This window comes from Vulpes vulpes, chromosome 2, assembly GCF_048418805.1.
Source record: "Vulpes vulpes isolate BD-2025 chromosome 2, VulVul3, whole genome shotgun sequence".
Taxonomy (NCBI): Eukaryota; Metazoa; Chordata; class Mammalia; order Carnivora; family Canidae; genus Vulpes; species Vulpes vulpes.
Window position 1 is genome coordinate 79,825,224 of NC_132781.1, and position 27,626 is coordinate 79,852,849.

General features: G+C 42.8%; 1 protein-coding gene across 7 annotated transcripts in view; it reads left to right on the forward strand.

Moving 5' to 3' along the window:
* Positions 1–5,381: 5,381 nt before the first annotated feature.
* Positions 5,382–27,626, forward strand: part of FRYL (FRY like transcription coactivator) — a 253,042-nt gene continuing 230,797 nt past the window's right edge. For all 7 annotated transcript variants that reach the window (XR_011999897.1, XR_011999900.1, XR_011999898.1 and 4 more), the window contains exon 1: positions 5,382–5,630. The gene's annotated coding sequence lies outside the window, so the exon portion shown is untranslated. The remainder of the gene's footprint in view (positions 5,631–27,626) is intronic.

Sequence of the window (27,626 nt, forward strand, 5' to 3'; positions counted from 1 at the left end):
AGAATATTCTAGTCTCAATCAGAGGTTTGTGCAAGTTTTTTAATGTCAAATTTATTCAAAGAGCTTTTATTCTGAAATTATAACCATCCCGATTTTGGGTGATTTTTTTTTTTTTTTTTTTTTTTTTTTAATAGACTTCATGCCCAGCAAGGAGACCAATGTGGGGCCTGAACTCATGACCCTGAGATCAAGACCTGACCTGAGATCATCAGACACCTAACTGATTAAGCTATCCAGGTGCCCCAGAGTTTTGTTTTAAAGATTTGATTGATTGATTTAGAGACAATGTGAGCAGGGGGAGGAGCAAAGGAAGAGGGAGAAAGAGAATCCCAAGCAGACTCTGAGCATGGAGCCCCATTCGAGTTCTTGATCCCAGGACCTGAGACCATGACCCGACCCAAAATCAAGAGTTGGATGCCCCACCAACTGAACTACCCAAGGCACCCCTCAAGTTTTGGTTTTAAAATATTTTTATTTTATGGAATAATGGGAAGAATAGATATTTATTTAGACTTACTGTGATACCTTTACTTGACAAAATCAAAAGTTATTAAGGCTATGTCAGTTACCAAAAATTCCTTGCAAATTTTCAGTTCATGAAATAAAGTCTGGAAATCGGTGATCTAGACTCATTGATAAGACATATTTACCATAAAATATAAGTAATTCAAATGTTCTTAGAATAGAATTCTGGTTAATTAGATCTTCACATTTTAAGTTAACCTTTTTGTTTCAGCCTTGCTCGTTCGACTCAATTTGAAATGCATTTATTGAAAGCATCAGTTATGCCAGGCATTGACCCAAGTGATGCTGATACAAAAGTGCCTAAGTAAGGCCTTTGATCTTGGAGAACAAATCAGATTAGCGCAAGAGACAGAAAAAGACACACTTAAGTCCTGTCTTCAATTTGAAATCTAATAGTTCTATGTATGTGGTAGAGAAATAATCATGCCAGGAAAGGGGGTCCAATCTGAAAAGTTTTCACAAAGAAGCTAATGGTTCTATTGGATGTTGATGGACAGGAATATGAGAATCCTCCAGGTGAGCAAGGAGGGAAGGACACAAAGGGAACCCCATACCCAAAAGCATTGAGGCTTGAAAGAACAGGATCACTGATATCAATAGAGGAGCCATTTTAAGTGTCAAATGAAGGAGTGGTCAGAGAAGAAATCTGAGAGGTAGCCTGGAGTCAGATTATAAAGGGAGATGTATATTTTGCTGAAATGCTTGGACTCTATTCAGTGTGTGCCTTGAGAATCTTTAAAGGATTTTGAACAGGAGAGAATTGGAAATCTTTCCAAAAATGTATTAGTATCTCTTCCTTTCTGCCTCAGTAGATAGAATATACTGAACAAAAATGACTCTTTTACTGATGATTGAAGGTCATTAAGTGATATTCTCAATGAATATCAGTGTTCTTTTTACAGAGGGACCCTCTTAAGTATGGAAGGTAAAGGACATGGACCTCCTTCCTCTATAGAGATTCAGGAAATATTTCTTCCTTTTTTTTTTAAGCTTTTTTATTTTTTAAAAAGATTTTATTTATTTGAGAGAGAGAGAGAGAGAGAGAGAGAGAACATGAGTGAATGGAAGGGGCAGGGGAACAGGGGAGAAGCAGACTCTAGCTGAGCAGGGAGTCCCACATGGGGCTTGATCCCAGGACCCTGAGATCATGACCAGAGCCCAAGGCAGACAGACGCTTAACTGACTGAGCCACCCGGGTGCCCTGGAAATATTTCTTTGAAGTTTCTTTATAAAATCAAATTACTAGGATCATATTTTCTCTTAATTTGCTTCATTCTTGTTAATATATATATTTTTAGATGTTATTTATTCATGACATAGAGAGGCAGAGACACAGGCAGAGGGAGAAGCAGGCTCCATGCAGGGAACCCGATTCAGGACTCAATCCCAGGACCCCGGGGTCATGACCTGAGCCAAAGGCAGATGTTCAACTGCTGAGCCACCCAGGGGTGGCTCTTATTAATATTAATAAAGGGCTGGGGGAAGAAATTTTTGTGGACAGTTTCTAGGAATTGGATTTTTCTTAATTTTACTACAGACAGAAAACCACTAGTTAATAGATAGTATCCACCTACATGCTAAGTGAGGGGTAGAGTTGTGCCACTTTTGGATAGAATGTGGAGATTCTGTCTCTGGAGAGTGGAGACAGTCATTTCCCCCCCTATTCTTTATTTAGCACATAATAGTTACTATATAAATTTACAGTGAACTGAAAAGAATTTGCATTATAAATGGTAACAATTTTTCTAAGGAAAACGAATTACTGGCTTCACAAGTAGTTCTCTGATGTGGTTTACCTTTGTGTGTAAACAGGGTAGGATAAATGATCCTAATGTATTTCACCCTTTAACAGAGTTTAAAAGAGATCCATATACAAGGATGTCAAAAAGCTTGAGTCATGCTGGCACATCGGTAGAATATTTCATTTTTTATTTGTTTAATCTCTACAGCCAAGTGGGCCTTGAACTCACGACCCCCAAGATCAAGAATTGTATACTCTACTGAGTGAGCCAGCGAGGCACCTCTGGGAATAGTTCTTTTTAAAGGATGGGGAATCTAGCTTGGAGATGAGAAATAAAAGTATGGGATAAAGTTCCTCTGAAGGGAAAGTGCACATTGTAAACTTCTCCAGGAGATAAAGTCTCTCTGAAGGGGAAAGTACAGATTGTAAATTTTTCCAGGGACTGGTTCAGTAATACCGAACATTCTTTCTTCCTTCCTTCCTTTTTTTTTTTTAAGTCGTTTACCTTTTTGAAAAAGATATTTATTTATTTATTTATTTATTTATTTATTTATGAGGGCGGGGAGAGAGAGAGAGAATGACAGGGAGGAGCAGCGGCAGAGGGACAAGTAGACAGACAACGTGCTGAACAGAGCCTGACCCCAGGGTTTGATCCCACGACCGGACATCATGTCCCGAGGTCAAATCAAGAGTTGGATGCTCAATTGACTGAGCCACCCAGGTGCTCAAACACTGAATATTCTTAAGAATGACCTGCATATTGGAAGCTCTAGGTTTGCAGGTTTCTAAATTTTTCCTCGATGTGAATACTAATAGTAGTATCAGCTAGTAGAGGGCTGGGTGTATGAGCTAAAAAGTGATAAGCAATCTTGTTGTGGGCAAGTGTGAAATAGAGAAAAAATAATATGAATTATGTTTGTAAGGTAATGATCTCGGCATGGTTGGCTAAGTATAGGGAAGAGAATTTAGAGGTTACTGCAGACTGCCTTTGGGAATTACGAGCCCAATGTGCTCGTGTAACAGAATAATCTGGACATCACAGAACAGGTGTTTTACGAAGAACTTGAAAATATCACCTAGACCTCAAACAAAACTTCTAGTTGTGGACACATCTGAAATATCTAGATCATACTAGATACTAGAACATAGAATATTATTTTTTAAAGATTTGAGGGCAGCCCAGGTGGCTCAGCGGTTTAGCGCCGCCTTCAGCCCAGGGCGTGATCCTGGGGACCTGGGATCGAGTCCCACGTCGGGCTCCCTGCATGGAGCCTGCTTCTCCCTCTGCCTGTGCCTCTGCCTCTCTCTCTGTCTCTGTGTCTCTCATGAATAAATAAAATCTTAAAAAAAAAAAAAAAAGATTTGAGAGAGAGAGAAAGCACAAGCGGGGGGGGGGGGAGCAGAGGGAGAAGCAGACTTCCCACTGATCAGGGACCCCAATGTGGGGCTCCCTCCCAGGATCACGACTGGAGCCACCCAGGTGCCCCTAGGATATAGAATATTCTTATATTCTAATATAGAATATCAGAACCCAGCAGTAGTTTGACTGTTGTAAATAAGAAAAACGGAATTTATCCTGACTATAGTTTAAAAAAAAAAAAAAAAAAGCTAACTACCCCAAATCAAAATGGAATGGTCTGAAAATGAGGATTTAGTTGCACTTAACAAAATATTTATATGAGCATCTCTGAAGGCCATATAACCTAGCTGCTTGTCCTGCGCCCTCACTAGAACTACCTGAAAGACCGACAGCATTTCCCCTTTGCTCACCTTTCGATATTTAAGGTTGTGTCCCTAAGATTTGTGTGTGTGTGTGTCCCTAAGATTTTTGAGCTGAACTCACGGAAAAACTCTTGACCTAATGGATGTTTATCTCCCGCTTTCTGGTACTAAAGCCCACTTTCAGGGCACCTCTGGGTTCCCCTGGGCACTACCCTGCACCTGCGCTAAACAGCCTGAGGTCCACAGGCCTCCCCAAGTGCAGGGGCAGTCGGAGGAGGGCCGGGACCCTTAGACGTTTCCCCCCCTAAAAGTCTTAGATGGGGACCAAAGCTGAACTGTCCTCAGCTCTCGTCCTTACAACCCTTTCGGTTCCTGCAGCTCTGGTGGGAAACCGGGGCCGTCAGGACCCGCCGGGCTGGGCCTGTCCAAGCATTCCTCCCCTCGCGGGGGAGGTTTTGCGGCACAAGGTGAAGCTTCCGGAGCCAGACACCCTCTTCCTCTCAAGAAACAGCCTCCTGCTGCGGGTGTGGGCTCAACCTGGGCGCCCCCTGCGACGCTTCTAGCAAGGGCGACGGACGTCCTCGGCCTCGGAGGGGGGCAGGAGAGGCACCGCGTCTTCAGTCTTCTCGGAGGAGTCCCTTAGCTTTGGTGACGAACGCCCACGCAACAGGGGACGTGGATGAAGCCGGACTTTTTGATGGAAACGATTTAAGTAGTTTTTTTTTTTTTTTTTTGTGACCGACTGCGAGGTGACACGTCCAGGTTTGCAGACACCTTCACTAAAGCTCTTCGGGGTGGCGAGACGCCCGTGCACGCTCACACCTGGGCCGACGTCGGCAGGACTTAGTCCCAGGATCTCAGGTGCTGCGATGCACCCTCACCTGCCCATCCCCGGCTAGACGGCGTGCGGGGGCGCCGGGATCCCCGCTCCGGGCACAGCCCCCCGGTGGAGGATGTTGCACGCTCCTCTCCCCCCTTGCCCGCTTTCTCCCACACGGGCCGGTGAGTTCGTCCACGACCCCTGCCTCGCTGGACCGGAGAGGCGCGGGGAAGGAGGCAAAGCCAGGGGAGGACTTTGCGGCTGGATCTCCCAGCCCCGGGAAGGGAGCGCGGCGAAGGGGCGGGGCGTGAGGCCTGCCTTGCCCAATCAGGCGCACAGGAAGATGTCCTCTTACCAATCAAAATAAAGTTCGCTTTCCGGGGGCGGGAGGGTGAGCCTTGATTGCCAGTTCTCCAAAGCAACGCCAGGCTAGAGGACGCAGAGTGACGAGGCGAAGGACCAACCGCGGGGAGAGGGCGGGCCGGGGGCGGGCGCCCCGGTGAGCGGCGGCCCACCCGGCCAGTGGGGCGCGCGGGCTGCTGTTCCTGTTGTAGGGTCTCTCGCCAATCGGGAGGGCGAGGGAGTGGGCGGGGCGGGGAAGGGGTGGGACGAGCTCGCAGCAGCGCCGGGCGTCCGTCGGGCTCCGGGGGGAGAGAGAGAAATCCGGTGAAAATCAGAGTCGGAGGTTTAACCGCTCATCGGTTCCGATCGGATTATTCCTTAAAGGGGACGCGCCATTGTCAAGAGAACGGAGCCCGGGGCCCGAGGGCGGGGACCGGCGGCGCCCGAGGAGCGAGGCAGCTGCACTTGGACTGGGGACGGGTAGGTGTTGCCCGGGGGAAGACGCCTCATTTCACTTTCTCTTCCAGCCCCCGGGGCAGGCGGCGGGATGCCCGCCCGACCGGGGCCACAGCCCTGGCGGGAGCCGGGGTCGCCGGCCCGCGCGCGGCTCCCTTCCCGGTGGGAGCCGAGGGGAGGCGGGCCGGGTGGCTGGCGGGCTGCGGCCCCGCACACACTCCAACGGACGGCGCCCGGCCGCGCAGCCCCCGCCTCAACCGAAAGCCCGCCGGAGCCGCGGCGGGTCCTCGGGGAGCGCCGCGCGCCCGGCTCCCCTCGCGCAACCCTGCCCCCGCGCGCCCGGCTCCCCTCGCGCGCCCCCTGTTCCCCGCGCGCCCGGCTCCCCTCGCGCCCCCTGCTCCCCGCGCGCCCCGTTCCTCTCGCGCGCCCCAGGTTCTCCTCGCGCGCCCCAGGCTCTCCTCGCGCGCCCACGGCTCCCCACGCGCGCCCCCGGCTCCCCCCCGCGCCCGGCTCCCTCGCGCGCCTCTGGTTCCCCTCGCGCGCGCCCCCTGCCTCCGCGCGCCCGGTTCCCTTCGCGCGCCCCCGGCACCCCCCGCCCCCCGCGCCCGGCTCTCGAGCGCCCCCTGCCCCACGCGCCCCCCCCGCCCCCCGCGCGCTCGCCTCCCTTCGCGCGCCCCCCGCCCCGCTCGCCCCCTGACCCCGCGCGCCCCGTACTCCTCGCGAGCCCCCTGCCCCCCCACACCCCGCGCGCCCTGCATCCCCGGCTCCCCCTGCGCGTCCCCTGCTCCCGCGCGCCCGACTCTCCTCGCTCGCCCCCTGCCCCCGCGCCCCCTGCCCCGTGCGCGCCCCCTACCCCGGTGCTCCCTACCCGCCCGCGCGCCCCCTGCACCCCGCGCGCCCCCAGCCCCGCGCGCGCCCGCCTCCCCGCGCGCCCGCCTCCCCGCGCGCGGCCCGTCTTCCCTCCGCGCGCGGGGCTGCCCCTCGCGCGCCGCCGCCTCTGCTCCTCGGCTCCTCGCCGACTCTCGGGAGCCGCCCCGCGGAGAGGACGGCGGCGGCGGGCGGCGGCGGAGGGAGGGCCGGGAGCCGAGTTGGCGGCAGCTGGCGGCCGCGGGCGGGAAGAGGCGCGGGGACCCCCCTTGGAGCGGCCGAGCCGCCGCCGCCCGGTCCAGCACCGTCCCTCGGGCTCGGCTCTCGGGTCTCCGCCCGCTCCTCGCGGTCGCTCCCGCAGCCCCGGAGCCGGCCGGGCCGGTGCGAGTCTCGGCCTCCCCGGTCCGCGCGGCCGCCGCAGCCTGGGCGCCGAGCTCGTCGTGCAACTTTTCTTTGCCGGTCGCGGGAAGTGGCGGCTTCCGGGCAGCAGGTTCTCTGGGCACAGACTCTCCGTCCTTTCTGGAGGAGGCTCTCGAGGCTCGGGGTCGCTGATGCCCGGCTCTCCTGCCGTCCCAGTTGCGTCCCTGGCCCGCTCCCCTCGCTTCCCTCCTGGGTTTGCAGTTGTTCGGGAGCAGGAGGCTCTCGGGCCCCGAGATGAGGGCGAAGGAGCCGGCCGAGGGAGCCGCGTCGGTGCGCGCGGGAGCTCCGCGGGGTTTGAACTGCGCAAAGTTCCCTCGACCTCCTGCCCGAGGTGCTCGTGGAAGGAAGACCACAACGAACCAGCCTCTTAGGTTGCGAGGGTCTGTAGGATTAGAAAAAAAAATGCTTTTTTTTTTTTTTTAAAGAAATAAAGTTACTTTTGTAAAATACCGTTCTGCCTAGCAGATGTCTGCCGTCCAGGTAATTTCTAGGACTGAATCTCGCAGGTATTGTAATTAGTAACAACTTTTTCTATTGATAAAGCAAGTGTAAGAGACTTTTTTCTCATCCTGACCATTATTGCTGTGCTATACCTGTCAATATTTGCTAAAGAAATCATTCAGAAACGGCACATCCCTTGTTAGAGACCTTATTTAGAAAAGGAATGTTTTCATAAGCATTCATTTTTGACAGTTTCTTCTTGAGCAATACTTTGTAGAGAGTACTTGCATGTGCAAGTTACAAGCCTATAAACAAAGTAGCAGTGGGTGTGTTATTCTGTAGTCTTTTTTTTTTTTTTTGCTACTCTTGATCAAAAATAGCATTCTATCCTGTCTTTTCTAACATTCGGAGTTATTTTGTAAAATTACTTCTCTGGAAGAGTGAATTTTGTTGGAATGCCTGGCTCAGTGGGTTTTTTTTTTCTTTTCTTTTCTTTTTTTTTCTTTCTTTAAAGCAATACTAACAACTTCCTGAAGCATTCCTTGATTAACTCACTGTCTAGTAACTTTCTGAGTGGCGTGGAACATTATTAGTTCACAGGCTGGCAATAACAAGAAACAGGGAAACTGAAAGCCAAATTCGATTAATAATGTTTTGAGAAGTAGTCTGTTCTTCCCACAGAATTTAGGAAGTGCAGACGCATAAAACCATGTTCTTTTGTAGTAATCCTGATGGTATCTGGCATTGTTACACCTATATTCCTCTCCTCCCTCCCCTTTGATCCTCTTCTGTGATAAGGGTGTCAGGCCCAGCTTGCAGGCATAATCTCCCTTTCCATCTCCTACTATAGCTAAGTAGAAGATTAAAACACGTTTCCAAATTTCTATCTTTGTTTACTTCCAGTTTAAACAATAGAGGAAAGAATTTCTGAACTTTTAAAAGAGCACATTCAGAAAGAATTGTCTTTGAAATATCTAGGCTGTGCTTCCTGGAAAACATTTTTTTCCTGTGTGCTTTTCATATTGTTTTAAACACATTGTCTTATGTATACACATTGTCAAGCCATTTCTTGAGCTGTGAACTGTCCCTTGAGATCCCTGGGAACTGGGACTGTCCTTCATTTCACTGCAAATTCACTGTGTCACAATAAATGTGTTGTCTTAAGACTTTGTGACAAAGAGATAATGTTCTATGAAGGCTGCTTGAGAGATTTAATTTTGTTCTTTTAAAATAAGCACCCTTTCTGAACAAGTTACACTAAAGCACAACAATTAGTTCAGCGTCTAGGGTAGATATTAAATCTGGATGTTTTCTGTTCTGTGTACGAATATATAATTGTTTGTAATATCTGTCCCGCAGACATCTTTTGTTATAGTGATAGCTTATTGTCACAATAATCAGAGCTAGGTTTAACCTGTCAACGATATCTGTTGAGTATGTATTTATTTAAGAAGTATTATGGAAAGGTAAAATAGAAAGGGATTACAGCCATTGCTCTCAAAAGTGTAACAGTTTATTTTTTTATTTTAAAGATTGCATTTATTTATTCATGAGAGACAGAGAGAAAGAGGCAAAGACAGGCAGAGGGAGAAGCAGGCTCCATGCAGGGAACCCGATGCAGGACTTGATCCCAGTGCCCCAGGATCACGCCCTGGGCTGAAGGCAGACGACCCCAACCGCTGAGCCACCCAGGCCTCCCAAGGTATAACAGTTTAATGGAAAGACGTAAAATTATCATCCTTAGGAAAAAGTGTATATCTCAGCACAGTAACAAGTGCAAAGGATTCATGCTCATGTGGTAAAAGAATAGTGGAATAATAGAAGAAATCTAGGTGAAGTGGGAAAGTTTTCATTGCTTTATATAGTAGGTTTTATATTTTAAAAGATAAAGTATGTGTGGGGCTTGGCTGGGTATATGTTCTCTACTTGAACTATTTTTATCTAAAAAATATTTTTTTGGGGCAGAGCATGTGCTCTGAATTTCAACTGTTGTTCCCTCACTAGAGGGATCATCCATCTAACCCAGCTCAAATGTCACCTTGCCTGCGAGCTCTTCTTCTATTCTCCTAATCAAGTGATCACTCTTTTCTTTTGCTCTTATAAAACCCTTTTACAACCCTTTTACAGCACAAGCCGTGCTCTTACGGTATGGTTATGTTTGTATTTCCTTCATTAGATTGTAGACTTTGCTAAATCATTAACAAATTTGGAGGTACTCCCCCCCCCTTCCGTCGTCCCCCACCTTTTCTTTTACTGTTGCCTATAGTACTGGAGCATTTTTGTTATCACACCAGTATTCTGAAAAACCATAAGCTGTAAAGAGGTTCAAATTGTTTTACTTAAAAAAAAAAAAAACAAAAAACAAATTGTTTTACTTGGAGAAAGTGTGTTGTGTATGTATGTTTAGAGGTAAACTATTTTTTCCCTTATCACTAAAGCTTTGCATGCACAGTATAAGAATATTTGCATGCTCTTGAGTATAAGGCTGCCACTAGTATGTTGGTGTTCAAAACATTTCAGAAACTGCTCAAGACTTGTATTCCTGAACAGTTTACCTGCCATCACCCTAAAATATTTTTGGAGTACATACTCCTAAGCTTAATCTCATTTCTTGATTCTTTTACTCACTAGAGAGCATTAAAAATGGCTTTGAGACTGCCAAAAGGCGCTCCTCATAGTAGTCCAAGGCGGAATGTGGGAAGACATTTCTTCATGATCAAATCACATACAGAGGTTTTACTCAAACCTTATGTTGCTCATCATAAAAAGGGAGCTACAATTTGGGCTGATGATGTGGGTAGTAAGATTCTGTTGTTCTAGGTGCTTCTTTAAGCCAGCCTAGAGGGGAAAAAAAAGGTTTTTCAAACGTTCCTAAATAGAAAACGCAGTTGTAAGCAGCCAGTTGGCCTAATCAGCTGAGAAATCTCCATTCATTCAGCAAATTTTTATTGAGAAATGCATCTACTTTGTGTGCCATCGTGCCTAGCATTGAAGACAAGATTAAGTCCCTCTCTACCACAACTAGCGAGCTCCTCTGAGTAGGATCCTTAAATAGAGTGGTACATGTGGATTAAAAGTAGTATAAACAAATGCACACGTAGGTGAATTTATTATTCACTCTTGTTTATTCTGTGTAACTTCTTCCAAAGCATGCTAACCAACAAGCATAGTCTTCCATACGAGGTGGGTTGGATTCATGCAGACTGTTAAATAAATCTGTGAACTCTAGAATTTTTTTTTTTTTAAATTTAAACCCTGTTCTTATGGGGCAGAATATTTTTGAGATTCTACAAACATAAATGTGTCTTTCCTTATACCCTACAAGGGTCATCCATTTCAAAGACTGCCGTTATGAGACTACATCTGTATGCTAGCTGATAACTGGTAGTTTCCTGATAGAGTAGTAACAGTCTTTTAAAATCAGAATGCTATAATAGATGCTTTTATCAGGATTTTTAAAAAAAAGATTTTATTTATCTGACAGAGAGAGAGAGCGTGCACTCAAGCAGGGGGAGAAGCAGAGGGAGAGGGAGAAGCAGGCTCTCTCCCCTGAGCAGAGAACTTGACAGTGGGACTCGATTCCAGGACCCTGGGGTCATGACCTGAGCCTAAGGCAGACCCTCAACTGACTGAGCCACCTAGGCGCCTTCAGGATTTTTTTTGGAAAAATAATCAATTTTTCAAATTTTTGAAAAAATATTATGAAAATAATTATTTTGAAAAGCCACTTATATAAAAATACTGTGTGAATTTTAACATTAATAAAATATATAAAATGTACTGCCTCCCTCCCCCCCAGTTACTTAATATTTGTATTTATTGAGAAAGAATTAGATTGTTAATAAAGAGACTGTACCGTGTAGGCCTGTCAGTGATGAGGTTAGCCAGGTCAAGAAGAATATCCGACCGAGGGGTACCAGCCTATGGAGTTTGATCATAATGCAGTAATTATGATTTGTCAAATCTCATGAAAGGTAAAATTTTAAAGTAATAGGGGTGCCTGGTTGTTTCGGTTGCTGGAGTCGTAGGGTTGTTGAGTTTGAGCCCTGCATTGAGTGTGGAGATTGCTTAAAAATAAAATCTTAAAGAAAAAAAAAAAAAACACAAAAAAACGGCTCTTTGGAGATAATAGTCATTTACATACCATACAGTTCACCTATTTAAAGTGTTCAATTCAGTGGCTTTTGGTATATTCCAGAGTTGTAAACCACCACCACAATGAGTTTTAGAACTTTTTCATTCACCTTCCCCACCTCCCTTACCAGTCCTAGTTGACCATTGACTTACCTTCCATCTCTGTTTGTCTGTTCTGAACATTTAATATAAATGAAAGATAGCGTTTTAATAAATGGGCATTTCTGTATGAATTGGTCCCTTTCCATGTGTGTAATCCTAGGAATAGAGAGGTTCCTTCATCATGGTGTAAGCTCCAAGTTTAGAAGGATTTTAAGAGGCAGTTAATCTAAAATCCCTTATTCTACCTAAGCCTGGAAAGTAGTGGGAAAAGAGATTTTTTTTTCCCTAGGAAAATCACAAGACTCATTTTGCTGACAGTTTTTTATATTCATTTAATTATTTGGTGACTCTCAACAAGTACACAATTTATGTTTCAACTTCTGCCATTGGGCCTAAATAAAGAACAATACTTTAAGAGAAATTGGGGGGGCACCTGGATGGCTCAGTCAGTTAAGTGTCCGACTCCATTTTGGCTCAGGTCATGATTTCGGGGTCCTGGGATAGAGCCCTGCATGGGGCTCTGCACTTAGGTCTGCTTGGATTCTCCCTCTGCCCTTCCCCTCAGAACGCTCATGCGTTCTCTAAAATAAATAAATAAGTGAATCTTTTTTTATTTTTATTTATGATAGAGAGAGAGAGAGAGAGAAAGGGAGAGGCAGAGACACAGGCAGAGGGAGAAGCAGGCTCCATGCACCAGGAGCCCGATGTGGGATTCAATCCCGGGTCTCCAGGATCACGCCCTGGGCCAAAGGCAGGCGCCAAACCTCTGCGCCACCCAGGGATCCCAATAAGTGAATCTTTAAAACAAAAAAGGTTAAACATACTTAGTTCTTTTTTTAAAAAGATTTTATTTTTTTAAAAGATTTTATGTATTTTTTTGAGGGAGAGAGAGAGCAGACAAGTAGATGGAGGGGCAGAGGGAGAGGGAAAAGCAGACTCCCCACTGAGCAGGGAGCCTGATGTGGGGCTCAACCCCAGGACCCTAGGATCGCGACCTGAGCAGAAGGCAGCCACTAAACCAACTGTGCTACCCAGGAGCCCCTAAAGACTTTATTAAATAATCTCTGTACTTAAGTGGGGCTTGAACTCATAACCCAGAGATTAAGAGGTACGTGCTGTGGTGACTGCGCCTGCAAGGTGCCCCCTTAGTAAGTTCTGATCATTGCTGAGTGTAATGGGAAGCTTTACCTTATTGGTTCAATATGTTATACTCCTATTGTGCCACTCACCATTTATTTGATCAAAACTAGTGCTGCATAGGTTCATGGCACTGAACTTTTATTGCTACTGCATAGTGCTGGCGACCTTGTAGGCACTTAATACATGCTTATTGATTCCTGATCACTATGATCATAGATATTTTCATTGGCCCTACTAGTCTGTATTTGTCATCTTGTAATAATAACAGCTAAGTTTATTGAGAGTTTTGTGATAAGTACTTAAATGTACTATCTTTTAAGGTAAAAGGATGCAATTTATTTTTGAGAATTTTCTGTAATTATCTCCATTGATTATGGTTTGACAGGCTTTTTTTTTTTTTAAGATTTTATTTATTTATTCATGAGAGACACACAGAGAAAGAAAGGCAGAGACACAGGCAGAGGGAGAAGCAGGCTCCATGCAGGGAGCCCGACGTGGGAGTCGATCCCGGGTCTCCAGGATCACGCCCTGGGTTGAAGGCAGGTGTTAAACCACTGAGCCACCTGGGCTGCCCTGGTTTGACAGGTTTCTGATCATTTCTTTGTCTTTTTAAGATTATTTGAATGACCGATTTTTTATGTCAGATCTAAGGCACTTTCATGTCGATGCCTTCTTGATCTTTCTGGGAGATAAGATTTTCACCAACTACATCCTGCTGTTGGGTGACAGCAATTGTAGATACATCTCTATTTCAGAGCATCTATATTTTAGAGAGGTTGAAGTGTTGTGTTTTGTTTGTTTTATTTATTAAAGGGCATCTGGGAATTGATGAGGAAGGGATATTAGTTTGTTCACTCACTGTAATGCAGCCTCACTTTTTAGTTCATAAAATATTCACGTGTATGCTTTGTTGCCTGAATGAATTTCAGCATGATATTTCAACTTCTCAGGATTCCATGTTTTGTTTTCTTCTGTTTTGAATTTTGGTATGTCTCTATTTTATGGTAAAATTCAGATGTGATGTAACTTAGTTCAATACTAGAGAATGCTGGAAAGATAATTTAATTGCAATTTTCAGTTTTGTTTCCCTGTTTAAAAAATAAGATGGTTTATACTGTCTATAATACTAGTTAAAAAAATATTACTTTGGTGGTTCCTTTCATATGTCTTGGGCACTAGTGAACACATACTGGTTTATTTGCAGAAGAGCCTCCAGCCATTAGTTTCCTCAGTCAGCAATATACAGATCACCATATTTTGTTCATTTGTTGGTAAAACTATTCCTTTCTAAATCATGTTGGTTTGGAGATTGATTTACTTATTACTTTATTGTTAGCTGTATCTCTTTGCTTTCATTACACTTGCTTATTGTACTTTCCTTGCCTTTCTAATATGATATGTTTAGTGTGCTATATAAGAGTAGAATCCATAACCACACTTGTTGAACAAATAGTCGATAAAAATTCTAGAAGGTTCTTTTTTTTTTTTTTTTTAAAGATTTATTTATTTATGGTAGACATAGACAGAGAGAGAGAGGCAGAGACACAGGAGGAAGGAGAAGCAGGCTCCATGCCGAGAGCCCGACGTGGGACTCAATCCCGGGACTCCAGGATCGCGCCCTGCACCAAAGGCAGGCGCTCAACCGCTGAGCCACCCAGGAATCCCTAGAAGGTTCTGAATAAGGAGCCAAGGAAGCATGGAGTTTTAGTGCTAGGACCTTGCTATATTGATTTTTGCTGCTTAGAGGACTCTTGATTCTTTCCTGGTTTTTGGACTCTGTTTCAGGTAGGTGATGTTTCTGGATAGCAGGTGGTGTAACAGGGTGGTATAATTACCTTGTAGATGTTTAGCTTCCCCTGAATAATAGACCTCTAAAATTCTATCTTATTGGGATGCCTGGGTGGCTGAGTGGTTGAGCATCTGCCTTTGGCCCAGGATGTGATCCCGGGGTCCTGGGATCGAGTCCCACATCGGGCTCCCTGCATAGAGCCTGCTTCTCCCTCTGCCTGTGTCTCTGCCTCTCTGTGTCTCTCATGAATAAATAAAATCTTAAAAAAAAAATAAAATTCTATCTTATTAAGTCTAACTCAAGTGGATGGTGAAAAAGTAAGTGGATAGAAAAAAGGAAAAGAATTTTTTCTTGGATGTCTTGATATTCTTAGTTCTTAAGAGAACCATCATGAGGCACCTGGGTGGCTCAGTCCATTGAGTGGCTCAGGTCATGATCTCAGGTCCTGGGATTGAGCCCTGCATGGAGCCCCGCATTGTGCATGCACACTCTATCTCAAATGAATAAATACAATCATAAAAAGAGAGAGAACAATCATGATCCCCAGCTTGTACACCAGCATTCCTGAATGCACTGGTGTGTTGTTTGTTGGGATACAGAGCCTAATGTAAGCCCACGAGTAGAAGTTAGAGGACTTTGACCATGGTGAGGCTGCATGCAAAATAGCCACCTTTGCCTATTATCTGGATATTTATATTTCAACTGGACCTCTGGTAATAGATTTTCTTTGAGGTAAAATTGTCTTTGTAAGTGCTGTTTTCTATGTTTATGTTAATGATTACTTAGACTATGTCTTGTATTTAATATTCTGGCAATACTGAAACTTTGGTATACTTTCAGTAAATATTGGTTACAGTTTAGTCATACATTTCTTTATGGTTGCTGCAACTTTCCTGTTATAGAACTCATGGAGTTACAATGTCTTCAGAGCTGGAATGTCTTTGGGAATAATCTAATACCACTCTTAAATTTTGTGGATGACAGTGAGCTTGTGGCTTGTTTAAGCTGTGGATAGAATAGACTTCTTTTTGATTCTCAGTCTGCTGTCTTTCCTGTTCATGTATATGCTTTCCTAAGTAAAACTTTTTTTTTTTTTTTTTTTAAGATTTTATTTATTCATGACAGACGGAGGCGGAGACACAGGCAGAGGGAGAAGCAGGCTCCCTGCGGGGAGGGGGAACCGGATGCAGTACTTGATCCCAGGACCCCGGGGTCATGACCTGAGCCGACAGCAGATGCTCAACCACTGAGCCACCTAGGCATCCCAAAATATTAGTAATTTAAAAAATGAGTGTGATTGAATATCACTTTAAAAAACGCTTTATTGGGATCCCTGGGTGGCGCAGTGGTTTGGCGCCTGCCTTTGGCCCAGGGCACAATCCTGGAGACCCGGAATCGGATCCCACGTCGGGCTCCCGGTGCGTGGAGCCTGCTTCTCCCTCTGCCTATGTCTCTGCCTCTCTCTCTCTGTGTGACTATCATAAATAAATAAAAAAAAAAATTAAAAAAAAAAAAAACGCTTTATTTTGAAATAATCATAGACTCATGGGAAATTGTGAAAATAGTGTAGGGTTTCCTGTGTCACTTTCATTCAGCTCTGCCAGTTGTATTATCTCACATAATATAACATTAATAACATTAAATCAGGAAGCTGGCATTTGTACAAGAGTGTTCAGTAGCCATATTCAGTTTTCATGGTTTTTAATGCACTTATTCATGTGTCTGTGTATGTAGTTTTGTGCAATTAATAACATTTCATGTCTAGATTCATTTCACCACCGCCAAGTCAGGATGCAGTACTATTCCATTACTGCCAAGAATTCCGTCATGTAGCTCAAGGTCTCCTCCCCACCCCCCATCCCTGTTTACTGGCAACCACTAATTTGATCTATGTCTATAATTGTGTCATTTTGAGAATGTTACATAAATGGAGTCCTACTGTATGTATCTTTTTGAGTTTGACTTTTTTTTCACTCAGCACAGTGTCCTAGAGAACCATCCAAGTTATGGAACGTATCAGTAGTTCATTTCTTTTTATTGTTGAATAGTATCATTGTATGACTGTGCCACAGTACACAGTTTGATTAGTCACCTGTTGAAGAACATATGAATTGTTTCCAGTTTTTGGCTGTTAGGAATAAAGCGGCTGTGAACATTTATACATAGGTTTTTGTGTGAACCTAAGTTTTCATTTCTCTGGGATAAATGGCCAAGAGTGGAATTGCTGGGTCATGTTGTATGTGTATGATTAATTTTATAAGAAACCGCTGGACTATGTTCCAGACTATATGTTCTCACCAGCAATGTATGAAAGATCTGGTTTCTCCATAACTTGTTAGAATTTGGTATTTTCATGTTTTTTTTTTTTTTTTTTTTATAATAGTCATTCTAAATAGTTGTGTAGTGATATCTCATTGTGGTTTTGATTTGCCTTTCCCTAATGGGCAAATTGTTTCCCTAATGAGCAAATTGGATTGTTTTTCATTGTTGAGCTTTGAGAGTTCTTTCTATATTCTAGGTATAAAACCCTTTCAATCCTCTGTCAGATATGTGATGGGCAAAAATTTCTTCCCATCCGTAGCTTGTCTTTTCATCCTCTTAATTGGGTATCTTACAGAGCAAAAACGTTTGAAGTTTTCATGTAGTGCATTCAATCATTTTTTTTTTTTAATAAATTTTGCTTTTAGTGTCACATCTATGGACTCTTCATCTAGTCCTATGTTTCAAAGATAATTTTTTCTTTTTTTTCAAAGATAATTTTTTCTCATGTTTTCTTCTAAAAGTTGTATAGTTTTACAATTTACAATATAATCACTCTTACCTCATAATTTTGATAAAATTTTGTCAGTTCTATTTTTTTGTTGCATGGTTGTATTTTGCTTTATTATATTAATCTGCCTTTCTTTGCAATAACTATTACAGATATAGCCAAGTATTCAGTTCTGATAGCTTTTTAAAAATTTTTTTAAACATTTTAATTCCAGTATAGTGAACATACAGTGCTATATTCATTTCAGGTGTGCAATATAGTGATTCAACACTTCCATATATTACTCAGGGCTCATCAAGACAAGTGTACTCCTTTAATGCCTATCCCCTGTTTCCCCCATCAGCCCACCCACCTCCCCTCTGGTAGCTGTCAGTTTGTACTCTAGAGTTGAGTGTTATTTGGCTTGACTCTCTTTTTTAATTTGTTAATTTTTGTGAAAAAAGATTTTATTTATTGATTTGAGAGAGAGAGAGGGAGAGAAAGCACGAGCAGAGGGGAGGGGCCCAGGGAGAGGGAGAGGGAGAACCCTCTGGTGAGTGTATGTACTCCACTTTGAACTTAATACATTTTGAATCTCTAAATAGTAGGAACTGAGTAGGTCTGGTATGATTTTTTTCTCTCAAATATTTAAATTTATCGTAACATTTCCCAATTTCTAAAACCGTATCTTTCCCAGGGGTGCCTGGCTGGCTCAATCAGTAGAACTTGAGACTCTTGATCTCAGGGTGGTGAGTTCAAGCCCTACATTGGGCATAGAACTGACTTAAAAAAACAAAAACAACCCTCATATCTTTCCTTTTTTATAAATGTGTTGTTTTTGGGAAACACTCATTAAACTCAGTCAATATTAATTTTCCTTACTGTTAGGACCTGGGCCTTCTCTCTAACACCCATGTTTTCCCAGCTCTCCCTGGAGAATAATGTAAAAGAGGCAGGTTTTTCCTAAGAACTGTGCTTTGGTGCCAGAGGATCTTCAGCCAGCAGTCTTCACTACTTTGGTATCTATTTGACAAAAATAATTAAAGTTTGGTTTGTTTTATTGCATACTTTAGATTTTTATTCCTGGGTGTTGCAAATTTTGACACAAAATCAAAAGTGAGACATACAACTATCCTTGCAAAGACTAATTTTATATGGCCTGTAATGGCAGTAGTTTTAACGTGCAATAAAATAAGTTGTATGAAAAATTTTGAGTATGTGTTCGCATGCATTTTCCTAGTGAGAGGTCCATAGGTTCATCAGATTTCAAAGCAGAGGCCATGATCCCGAGAAGATTAAAAATGGCTGCTCCATGGGATCCCTGGGTGGCGCAGCGGTTTGGCGCCTGCCTTTGGCCCAGGGCGCGATCCTGGAGACCTGGGATCGAATCCCACGTCAGGCTCCCGGTCCATGGAGCCTGCTTCTCCCTCTGCCTGTGTCTCTGCCTCTCTCTCTCTCTCTCTGTATGACTATCATAAATTTAAAAAAAAAAAAAAAAAAAAAAAAAAGGCTGCTCCAGAGGTAAAAGTTCAATCAAGACATTTGCCAACAATTTAACACCAAGGCTTTTGCTGTCAATCACAGACCCTTTCCCTGATCTCCATCCTGTGTCCGCAGCCTTTTTTTCAGGACATAAAAAGGAAATTCTTGTTTCCCAAGTGTTTAGGGGAGAATGAAGGAACATCTTAAGAGCTCATTATTATTATTATTTTTAAAGATTTTATTTATTCATGAGAGACAGAGAGAGGCAGAGACACAGGCAGAGGGAGAAGCAGGCTCCATGCTGGGAGCCTGATGCGGGACTCGATCCTGGGACTCCAGGATCAAGCCCTGAGCTGAAGGCAGGCGCTAAAGTGCTGAGCCACCCAGGGATCCCCATAAGAGTTCATTATTAAATGAGACTGGATACCTGGAGGTCAATTATACTGCTCCAGTAAACATTTTTTTCAAATAGGATCCATTCCTATATGGTTGATGGGATCCTGAAAAATGATTTGTTATATATGTCAAGATATATTAAAATGTTGATAATCTCTCATCCAATATATTATGCCTTGGGAAATTTATCTGAATGCTTGAAATAGTTATAAAAACAATTTACATGTTCAAATCTGGAGCCTAGAATTATACAATTCTGGAAGGAATCTAAAAATCATGTGATTTTAGACTTATTTCTTAACTTACTATCATATGACCTCTTCTCATATGTCAAAACATGGGGTGGAGAGATTTAAAAACTTTAAACAAAATCATGCACAGAAATTTCTAATGATGACAGGAGAGATGGTTTTGATTGAAGTAGGGGGTAAGAAAAGGCTTTTTCCCTTTACCCCAAAACACACACACGTATGTGCGCATGTGCACATGCATACGTGCAAATAGAGGGTAATGAGGGCTTTAGAAACAGTCCAGTGGAGGCTGTGCTCTTTGAATCCTGGTTCCACTGGTTTGGTTCCACAAACATTATTATAAGAGTATCTCTTATAAGCCTGGCCGTTTGGGTTGTTATTCAGAGTCTCCCAAGTGCCATGGGTAGTCTCAGATTCCTCATGTATAAAATCAGTAAAACATGATTTCCCTCATAGAGTTTTTGTGGGGATTAAATGAAAAGATACAAATGAAACACATGGCATTGTGCTTGTGGCAGGCAGAGGAATGGCCTGCATCCCTTCCACATCTTCATCCCTGGAACCTGTGAACGTTTCGCGACACAGCTGAAGGGCATTCAGATTTCAGGTGGAGTTAGGGTTGCTACTCAGCTAATTTTAAACTAGAGTATCCTGGTTATCAGGTGGGCCTATTGTAATCAAAAGGATCTTTTTTTTTTTTTTTTTTAAGATTTTATTTATTCGCGAGAGACACAGAGAAGCAGAGACATAGGCAGAGGGAGAAGCAGAGAAGCAGGCTCCCCACAAGGAGCCTGATGTGGGACTCGATCCCAGATTCCAGGATCACGCCCTGAGCCAAAGGCAGAAGCTCAATCTCTGAGCCACTCAGGCATACCTCACAAGGGTCTTTAAAACAAGCAGGAGACGGAAGAGTCAGGACCCAAGAGATGGCGTCAGGAGAAGGAAATGAGCATTTACTGGTGGCTTTGAAGATAAGAGGGGGCCAGGAGCCAAGGAATGTGGGCAGCCTCTCTAAATAGGTAAAGGCAAGAAAACGGATTCCCCATAGAGCTTCCAGAAGGGAACCCAGCTCTGCCAGTGCTTTGGTTTGAGCCCAATAGGACCTGGGTTATTTTGGACTTCTGACTCCTGGAACTCTGAGATAATGAATTTCTGTTATTTTAAGGTTTATGATCATTTGTCACTGCAGCAATTGATTGCACTGCAGGAAACTGATATAGTGCTTGCTTAATAAATGTTAAGGGTTAACTAAACGTTCTCTTTCTCTCAAAACCACCTGCTGAATTTAATCCTTATCTACTTCAACATATCCCTGTACCTAGTTTTCTCTTTTCAGAAAGACAAATGCCCTTTATCTTCTTTCCACGGGAGCCCCAAGATCTCTTTCCTTCCCCATTTTCTGTCCCCTCCTGTAATTTCATTTTTTCCTGTCTTTTTGCCCATTACCTTAAAATACACACAGAGCTATCACCTCTTGGAGAAGTCTCTGCTTGATGCTTTCCCTTTTCGTTACCACACTGTCATCCACTCCCGAGAACCACAGGACCTTAAAATGTCTTCACATTTATCAGATAACTTTCTGTTTAATTTTTTTTTTTTTTTAGATTTTCTTTATTTGACAGCGTGCACACACAAACAGGGGGAACAGGAGAGGGAGAAGCAGGCTTCCCACTGAGCAGGACTCTGGCATCATGACCTGAGTTGAAGTCAGACCCTTAACCAACTGAGCCACGTAGGCACCCCTATTTTCTGTTTGTGTACAGGTTTATAACTATTATATGTGATACAAATTCACATAAGAATTTGAGTGCTTACCTTTCCATAAGCATTATATACTATGTTGGTTTGTATGAGTTTAGAAAAAGAATGAGAATGCTTCGCTTCTCTGTGGGATCCTATTGCAGACAATAAGTAAATTAGTAAACAGTAATAAGCAGTAAATACTAAGCATCAGGTGTCAAGGTGAGCAGTAAGGACAGTACTAGGTATCGTTAGAGGGCAAGGTAGGGAGAGGCTGTTTTAGACTGGGACAACCTCTGAAGGCTTTTTTTTTTTTTTTAAAGATTTTATTTATTCATTCATGAGAGACAGAGAGAGAGAGAGAGAGGCAGAGACCACAGGCAGAGGGAGAAGCAGGCTCTATGCAGGGAACCTGATGTGGGACTCGATCCCGGGACTCCAGAATCACGCCCTGGGCCAAAGGCAGGCGCCAAACCTCTGAGCCACCCAGGGATCCCCCTCTGAAGGCTTTATAGGAGAATTTCTTGAGTGAGGAATGTACTCTTACAGGAATTGGGGAAATTAGTTTCAGTAACATAACCCGTGTTATTAGAAACACAAAACTTCTTAAAATTTACTCATTTTTTTGTGAACATATGTGGAAAATATATTTTTTACCATTGAACTTTAATGGTTGAGGAGAGACCCCTGGAGAATTTAAAAGATGTATAGCTCTAAATTACAGTAAATTTACAACACATTTATCTTGATAATCTCAAGTATAACATGAGATCTTTATTTCCTCTGTTGCCTTGAGTGATACATACTGCTTTTTCATTGTATTATGTTTGATGTTAACTATATAAATCTGAAAATATGATTTGAAATGTAGTATGACCTAATCTCAGGTCATTGTGTTTTATGCACTAAAAACCTTGATTACATGGGATCCCTGGGTGGCGCAGCGGTTTGGCACCTGCCTTTGGCCCAGGGCACGATCCTGGAGACCCGGGATCGAATTCCACGTCGGGCTCCTGGTGCATGGAGCTTGCTTCTCCCTCTGCCTGTGTCTCTGCCTCTCTCTCTCTCTGTGACTATCATAAATAAATAAAAATTAAAAAAAATAAAAACCTTGATTACATTTTTAAAGGGAAGTATTATATGGGCTCACTAGAGACTTATGTTATGTTAGACTTACCTTCTTCTTAAGTAGGATTATTAAACTTTGGGTCAGGAGAGTGTAGAGGATAACCGTATAAACGAATTTCTGCCAGTCATTCTATAATATTTCTGTGGACGAGTGGAAGAATGTGGACTAGATGACCATAAAATTAGGTGGAGATGTGATTAGTTGAGTAAGTCACTTTAAAAATTAGTGAATAGTGAATTGATGGCCATTGGAGAAAAATTTCTTTTCCTGAAAGTTACTGTCCATGTTTTTGTAACATGAATAGAAACATAGATACTATGCTTATCACATTTTTGGATGAAATGACTTTGTTAGGGTTAACTTTTGAAAATATTTCTGATTGAAATGGTGGGCCAATGCTAACATGATAACCTACTGGAGCTTGATAGGAAGCTCCAGGTTGAGAAAACAGCTGCAGTAATTATTGGGACGAAGAAGATGTGGTTGAATACAAACAACTTACATATTTTAATTAGTGTAATCAATTCTGCATGGATATAAAATGTAATGTGACTAGGAGGAAGGCTGCACAGACTTCTAGTGTGGACTAATAGGAGAAGGTTCAGAAGATGGAAGGTGGTAGGCTTAATCTGTACCATCCAGACAACACCTGGAATATCGTGTTGAGTTCTGGATGTCATGTTTGAGAATGAATCAGGAAACCACAAATCAGACCTGTTGGTGAGGATATGGAGATATTGTTACCCTTGTACGTTGCTGGTAGAAATGTAGAAGGGTACAGCTGCTGTGGAAAACAGTTCGGTGGTTAGACAGTTAAATGTAGAACTAAGATATGAACCAGATAGTCCACTCCTACGTATGTACCCAAAAGAACTGGAAACAGGTATTCAGACAGTTGTACATGAATATTTATCGTAGTTCTGTACTTACATAGCAGTGTACATTAGCAAAAAGGTAGAAACAACCCAAGTGTACATCAACTAATGAATGGAGATATGCCATGTTTTGGTTATCCACTCAATGGAATATTATTCAGCCCTAACAGTGAGGTACTGATAAATGCTACAGAGTGTGTGAACCTCAAAAACCTTATGCTAAGAAGCTGGAAACAGAAGAGGATCTGTTATGTGATTTCATTGATGTGAAATATCCAGGGCTGTTAAATCCACACATAATAAATCAGATTGAGTGATTGCCAGGGTCACGGGAACAAGGAATGACTGCTTGACGGATATGGGTTTCTTCTTGGGATGGTGAAAATGCTTTGGAACTAGATAGAGGTATTAGTTGCAAAACATTGTGTGTGGCCTATGTGGTTGGTGTTGAGCTGTGCACTTTAAAGTGGTTACTTATCTGGTTTTCACCTTACAGTGTCAGTAAGAAATCAAATGGGTAGTACTGGGAATCCTGAAATAAGCCCCATGATTAATAGATTTATTTTATTTATTATTAGTTTAACAAATGTGCCAAGAAAATTCAATAGGGAAAGAATGGTCTTTTTGGTATTGAGACACCTTGAGATTTGAGATATACATGCAAAAGAAGAAATTTGAATTGCTTCTTCCTCACATCATACACACAGATTAACTAAAAATGGATCATAGACCTAAATAACATCAGAAATGACAAAATTCTTAGAAGAAAATGAGTAAATCTTAATGACCTTGGCTCTGCCTTAGGATAAGCCACAGAGAATAAAATAGATAAATTGGACTTTATCAAATTAAAAACTTTTGTGCCTCAAAGGATACCATTAAGAAAGTGAAAAGCCAAACCATAAAATTGGAGAAAATATTTGTAGTTTCTATCTAATAAGGGACTTGACTCTAAGGTCTATAAAGAACTCTAACAACTCAGTGATAAAAAAAGACAATCTAACTAAAAATGATGAGTAAACTGGTATATTTTATGGTATGTGAATTATATCTCAAAAACAGTTAAAAATGATAGAGGTTTCTAGTCATAAGGGATTCAAAATCCTACACTTAGGGCACCTGGGTGGCTCAGTCGGTTAAGCCTTTGGCTCTGGTCATGATCCTGGGAACTAGTGCCCAGTCCCACATTGGTGGCTCCCCGCAGAGCAGGCTTCTCCCTCTGCCCCTCCCCCTGTTTGTGTTTTCTCCCTTTCTCTCTGTTAAATAAATAAAATCTTTAAAAAAAAAAATCCTACTCTTTCCCCACTGCTGCTGCTTTTTGCTTTTGCCCTCCTGCACTCCAGCTTCCAATTTCTGTCCCTGGTGCTTTTTATACTGACAAGTTTGAGAATATTTACATTCTGTTCTGTAACCTTAATGAAGTCTTTGGTGCTTTGTTTTTATGTTGGTCTGATGGCTTTTAATTATTGTGCAAATATTCCGGAGCAAAGAAGTAAGTTAAGGTGACATTTCCTTCTCTGTATGCCAGCGTCATGACCCCATGCCCATAGGAGGGGGATGTTCATAGCATCAAAGACAAATAGATTCTTTTCCCGTAACCCATCAGCTGCTCAAAGTCCTGTCACATTTTTCCACACTTGAACCAGGACTTTCTTTTTTTTAGTATTTTTATTTTTTAAGTAATCTCTATGGCCAATGTAGGGCTGAAACTCATGACCCTTAGATCATCAGGAGTCCTGCTCTACCAACTGAGCCACACAGGTTCCCCGAGAACCATGACTTTCTTGAATAGCTTTTTTTCCCCCCTGGTATATTACTTCATTCTTTTGGCAATGTTTTTTGCGGAATATCGAACCATAGGTGATTTAGCTGATCGTCTTGGCCTTTCTTTTATTGTTGGTGGTTACTGTTGCTCCAGGCATCTTTTTCTCACTTACTAAAAGCTGAGAAGGGGATAGGATGGGCCCTGATTCTTTTAGATCTTCCGCCCCCCCCCCCCCCCGCCCCTTTAAAAAAAAAACAACTTAGTTTTGAAAAATTTAAACTTACAAAATTGTGAAAATAGTAATGTGCACTGTTGTCTAATTTTTATGTTGATTCCTCAGTTATAAACGTTTTGCTATATTTCCTTTTCCCTTTGTCTCTATATAGTTGTTTTTTGGGAATCTTTTAGAACACTGGAGAGATAACTCTTTAAATGCTTTACTGCGTATCACCCGTGAAAAGGACTTTCTCAAGTGATCATGGAACAATGATTATATTCAAGAAATATAACACCTGAGTTCCCTGGGAAGCAGATGCTGAGGTCAGGAGTAGGATTGCACAGAAGTAAAAGAAAGAAGCAGGAATGGGCAAGTGGAGCGGTCAGATTGTGATGATGGCCTGTCTGCCAGAAGCAGCAGCAGATCTGGAGTCAAGATTGTCTATTAGAAGAGTTCTGTGTTGGCTAGAAATTCCTTGGCCTCTACCTTGCCTTTCTTAGTTATGAGCTTGAGCTGTTCAGAGATTGAGACCTCCTGACAGCTGAAGCCAACTGTGATGAAGCCAATAGCTTACATTCGTCACACCTGGTGGTGAGTCTTCGGATGTGGGTGGTACATTTCCATGTCTACCATGATACGGTGCTGTTATCTAAAATACAGTCTATATTCAGATTCACCAGTTGCCCGATAAGACCCTTTATAGCACATTTCCTCCCCATCAGAGCTCTTTTTCATTTTAGAAAATCTAGGAGCTCCCCAGGTTATTTTCCTGTAGTCTCATTGGCCTGAAATGAATCACTTCTCTACAATGGGACAGGAGAGATTGCTCAGGCCAATTGCTGGCGAAGGAGAATGGGATTTCCAGGCTTGCTTTAGACTTGCAGTGACTTCATCCCCTGGATCTGAGAGAGGCTACCTTTTCTAATCATGTGCTTCTCACCTGATAACTTAAAAAAAGAAAAATAAAAAATTTAGGTTTCTTTAGTAAGGGAGAAGGGAGGAACACTGGGCAGACAATTAGCAGCATTCTGTAGGAATTCTATGTTGCATATGCATTTTTTTTTCTATTGAGAAGCATATGCATTCCTGTCATTAAACTAGCTTCTTAGTTATTCTGTCTTTTGAATGGAATCCACTCCTTTCTTCCTTTTATGGAGTTTGCTAATTTTCTGTTTTAAAAGGATGAATTATTGTCTAGTCCTGCTGCACAGCTGCCATCCTGGGACGTCTTTTTCATTTCACTCTTGGATCATTTCCACAGTTTCTTGTGTTCTCACATCTATTTTATTGGTTTTCATCCTTGTTGCTAGAGAATACCCTCAAGTATAATGTCCTTTCTTGCCTGAAAGTGTCTTTATTCTGCTTTCTTACTTGATGGATCATTTGGATTTAAAAATCTAGGTCAGAATTATTTCACTTTAGAAATTTCTGAGGCATTGCTCTGTCTTCTGCAATTGAGAGTTTCTGATTTTAGTCAGATTCTTCATTTTAGTCATTTTTCCTCAAATCATTTAGAATCTTTTCTTGGTGTTTGTGTAATTTCCCAAGATTTGCCTAGATGTTTTTTTCATGGAACAGAAGGTAGGTCACTTCCCCTCATTTATCACCTAGCTCCCTGTCTTATAAGTGTCCTTTATTACCAATCTTTTTTTCTGGGCAATTTCACCACCAATGTGGATGGTTCATCAGATGCCTTTGACAGACCATGTATTTAATAATGTGGCTCAGCCTTAAGCCAAATGTGTTAATTCCATTCTTGTTCATGATTGATTTCAGAATAGTGACACATCAAGGAAGTCTGTTGGGAGTTAGGTTTCATCTGACATATGAAGGTACAGCCCTTTTGGATGTTGTCATATGAGCTCATGATACTTGGAGCTGCTGCAGCCATCTTGGGTTGAAGAGAGTGAGTTGAGAATGACCCTCGCCTCAAAACTGTCTAGGATGGAACTCCTGATCTCCAGCCCTTCCCCCACCCCAGTTTTTCACTCCCATCTTTCCAGTTGCTAAGGCCCAAAATTTTGGTGTTACGCCTAACTTCACTCTTTTACATTCCACATTTGGTTTATTGGAAGATCCTGTGAGCTCCTCCTTCAAATGACCTTTACAGTTTTACTGCTTTTTCCTATTTACCCCCTAGTGCCATCGTGGTCCAAGCTACCACTGTTTCTGGCCTGAGTTACTGCAATAGAGCAGTGCCTACCCAGGGGATTTTATTGGGATTCAGTCAGACCTGGGGCCTATGTCCATATTTGACATCACATTTACCTAGGAGAATATGGGCCAGTTTACCAGCAGAGAGGCACAAACGTCCTTTTTTTCTTTTTTTTCTTTTCTTTTCTTTTTTTTTCTTTCTTTCTTTCTTTTTTTTTTTTTTTTTTTTTTGCGGGGATTGGGGGCGGTCCTTGTAGCTTTGCGGAAGGAGAAGAGCAGGGGCGTCTCGCCGGCTCAGTTGGTGGGGCGAGCAGCTCTTGATCTCGGGGTTGTGAGTTCAAGTCCTCTGTTGGGCCTAGAACTTACTTT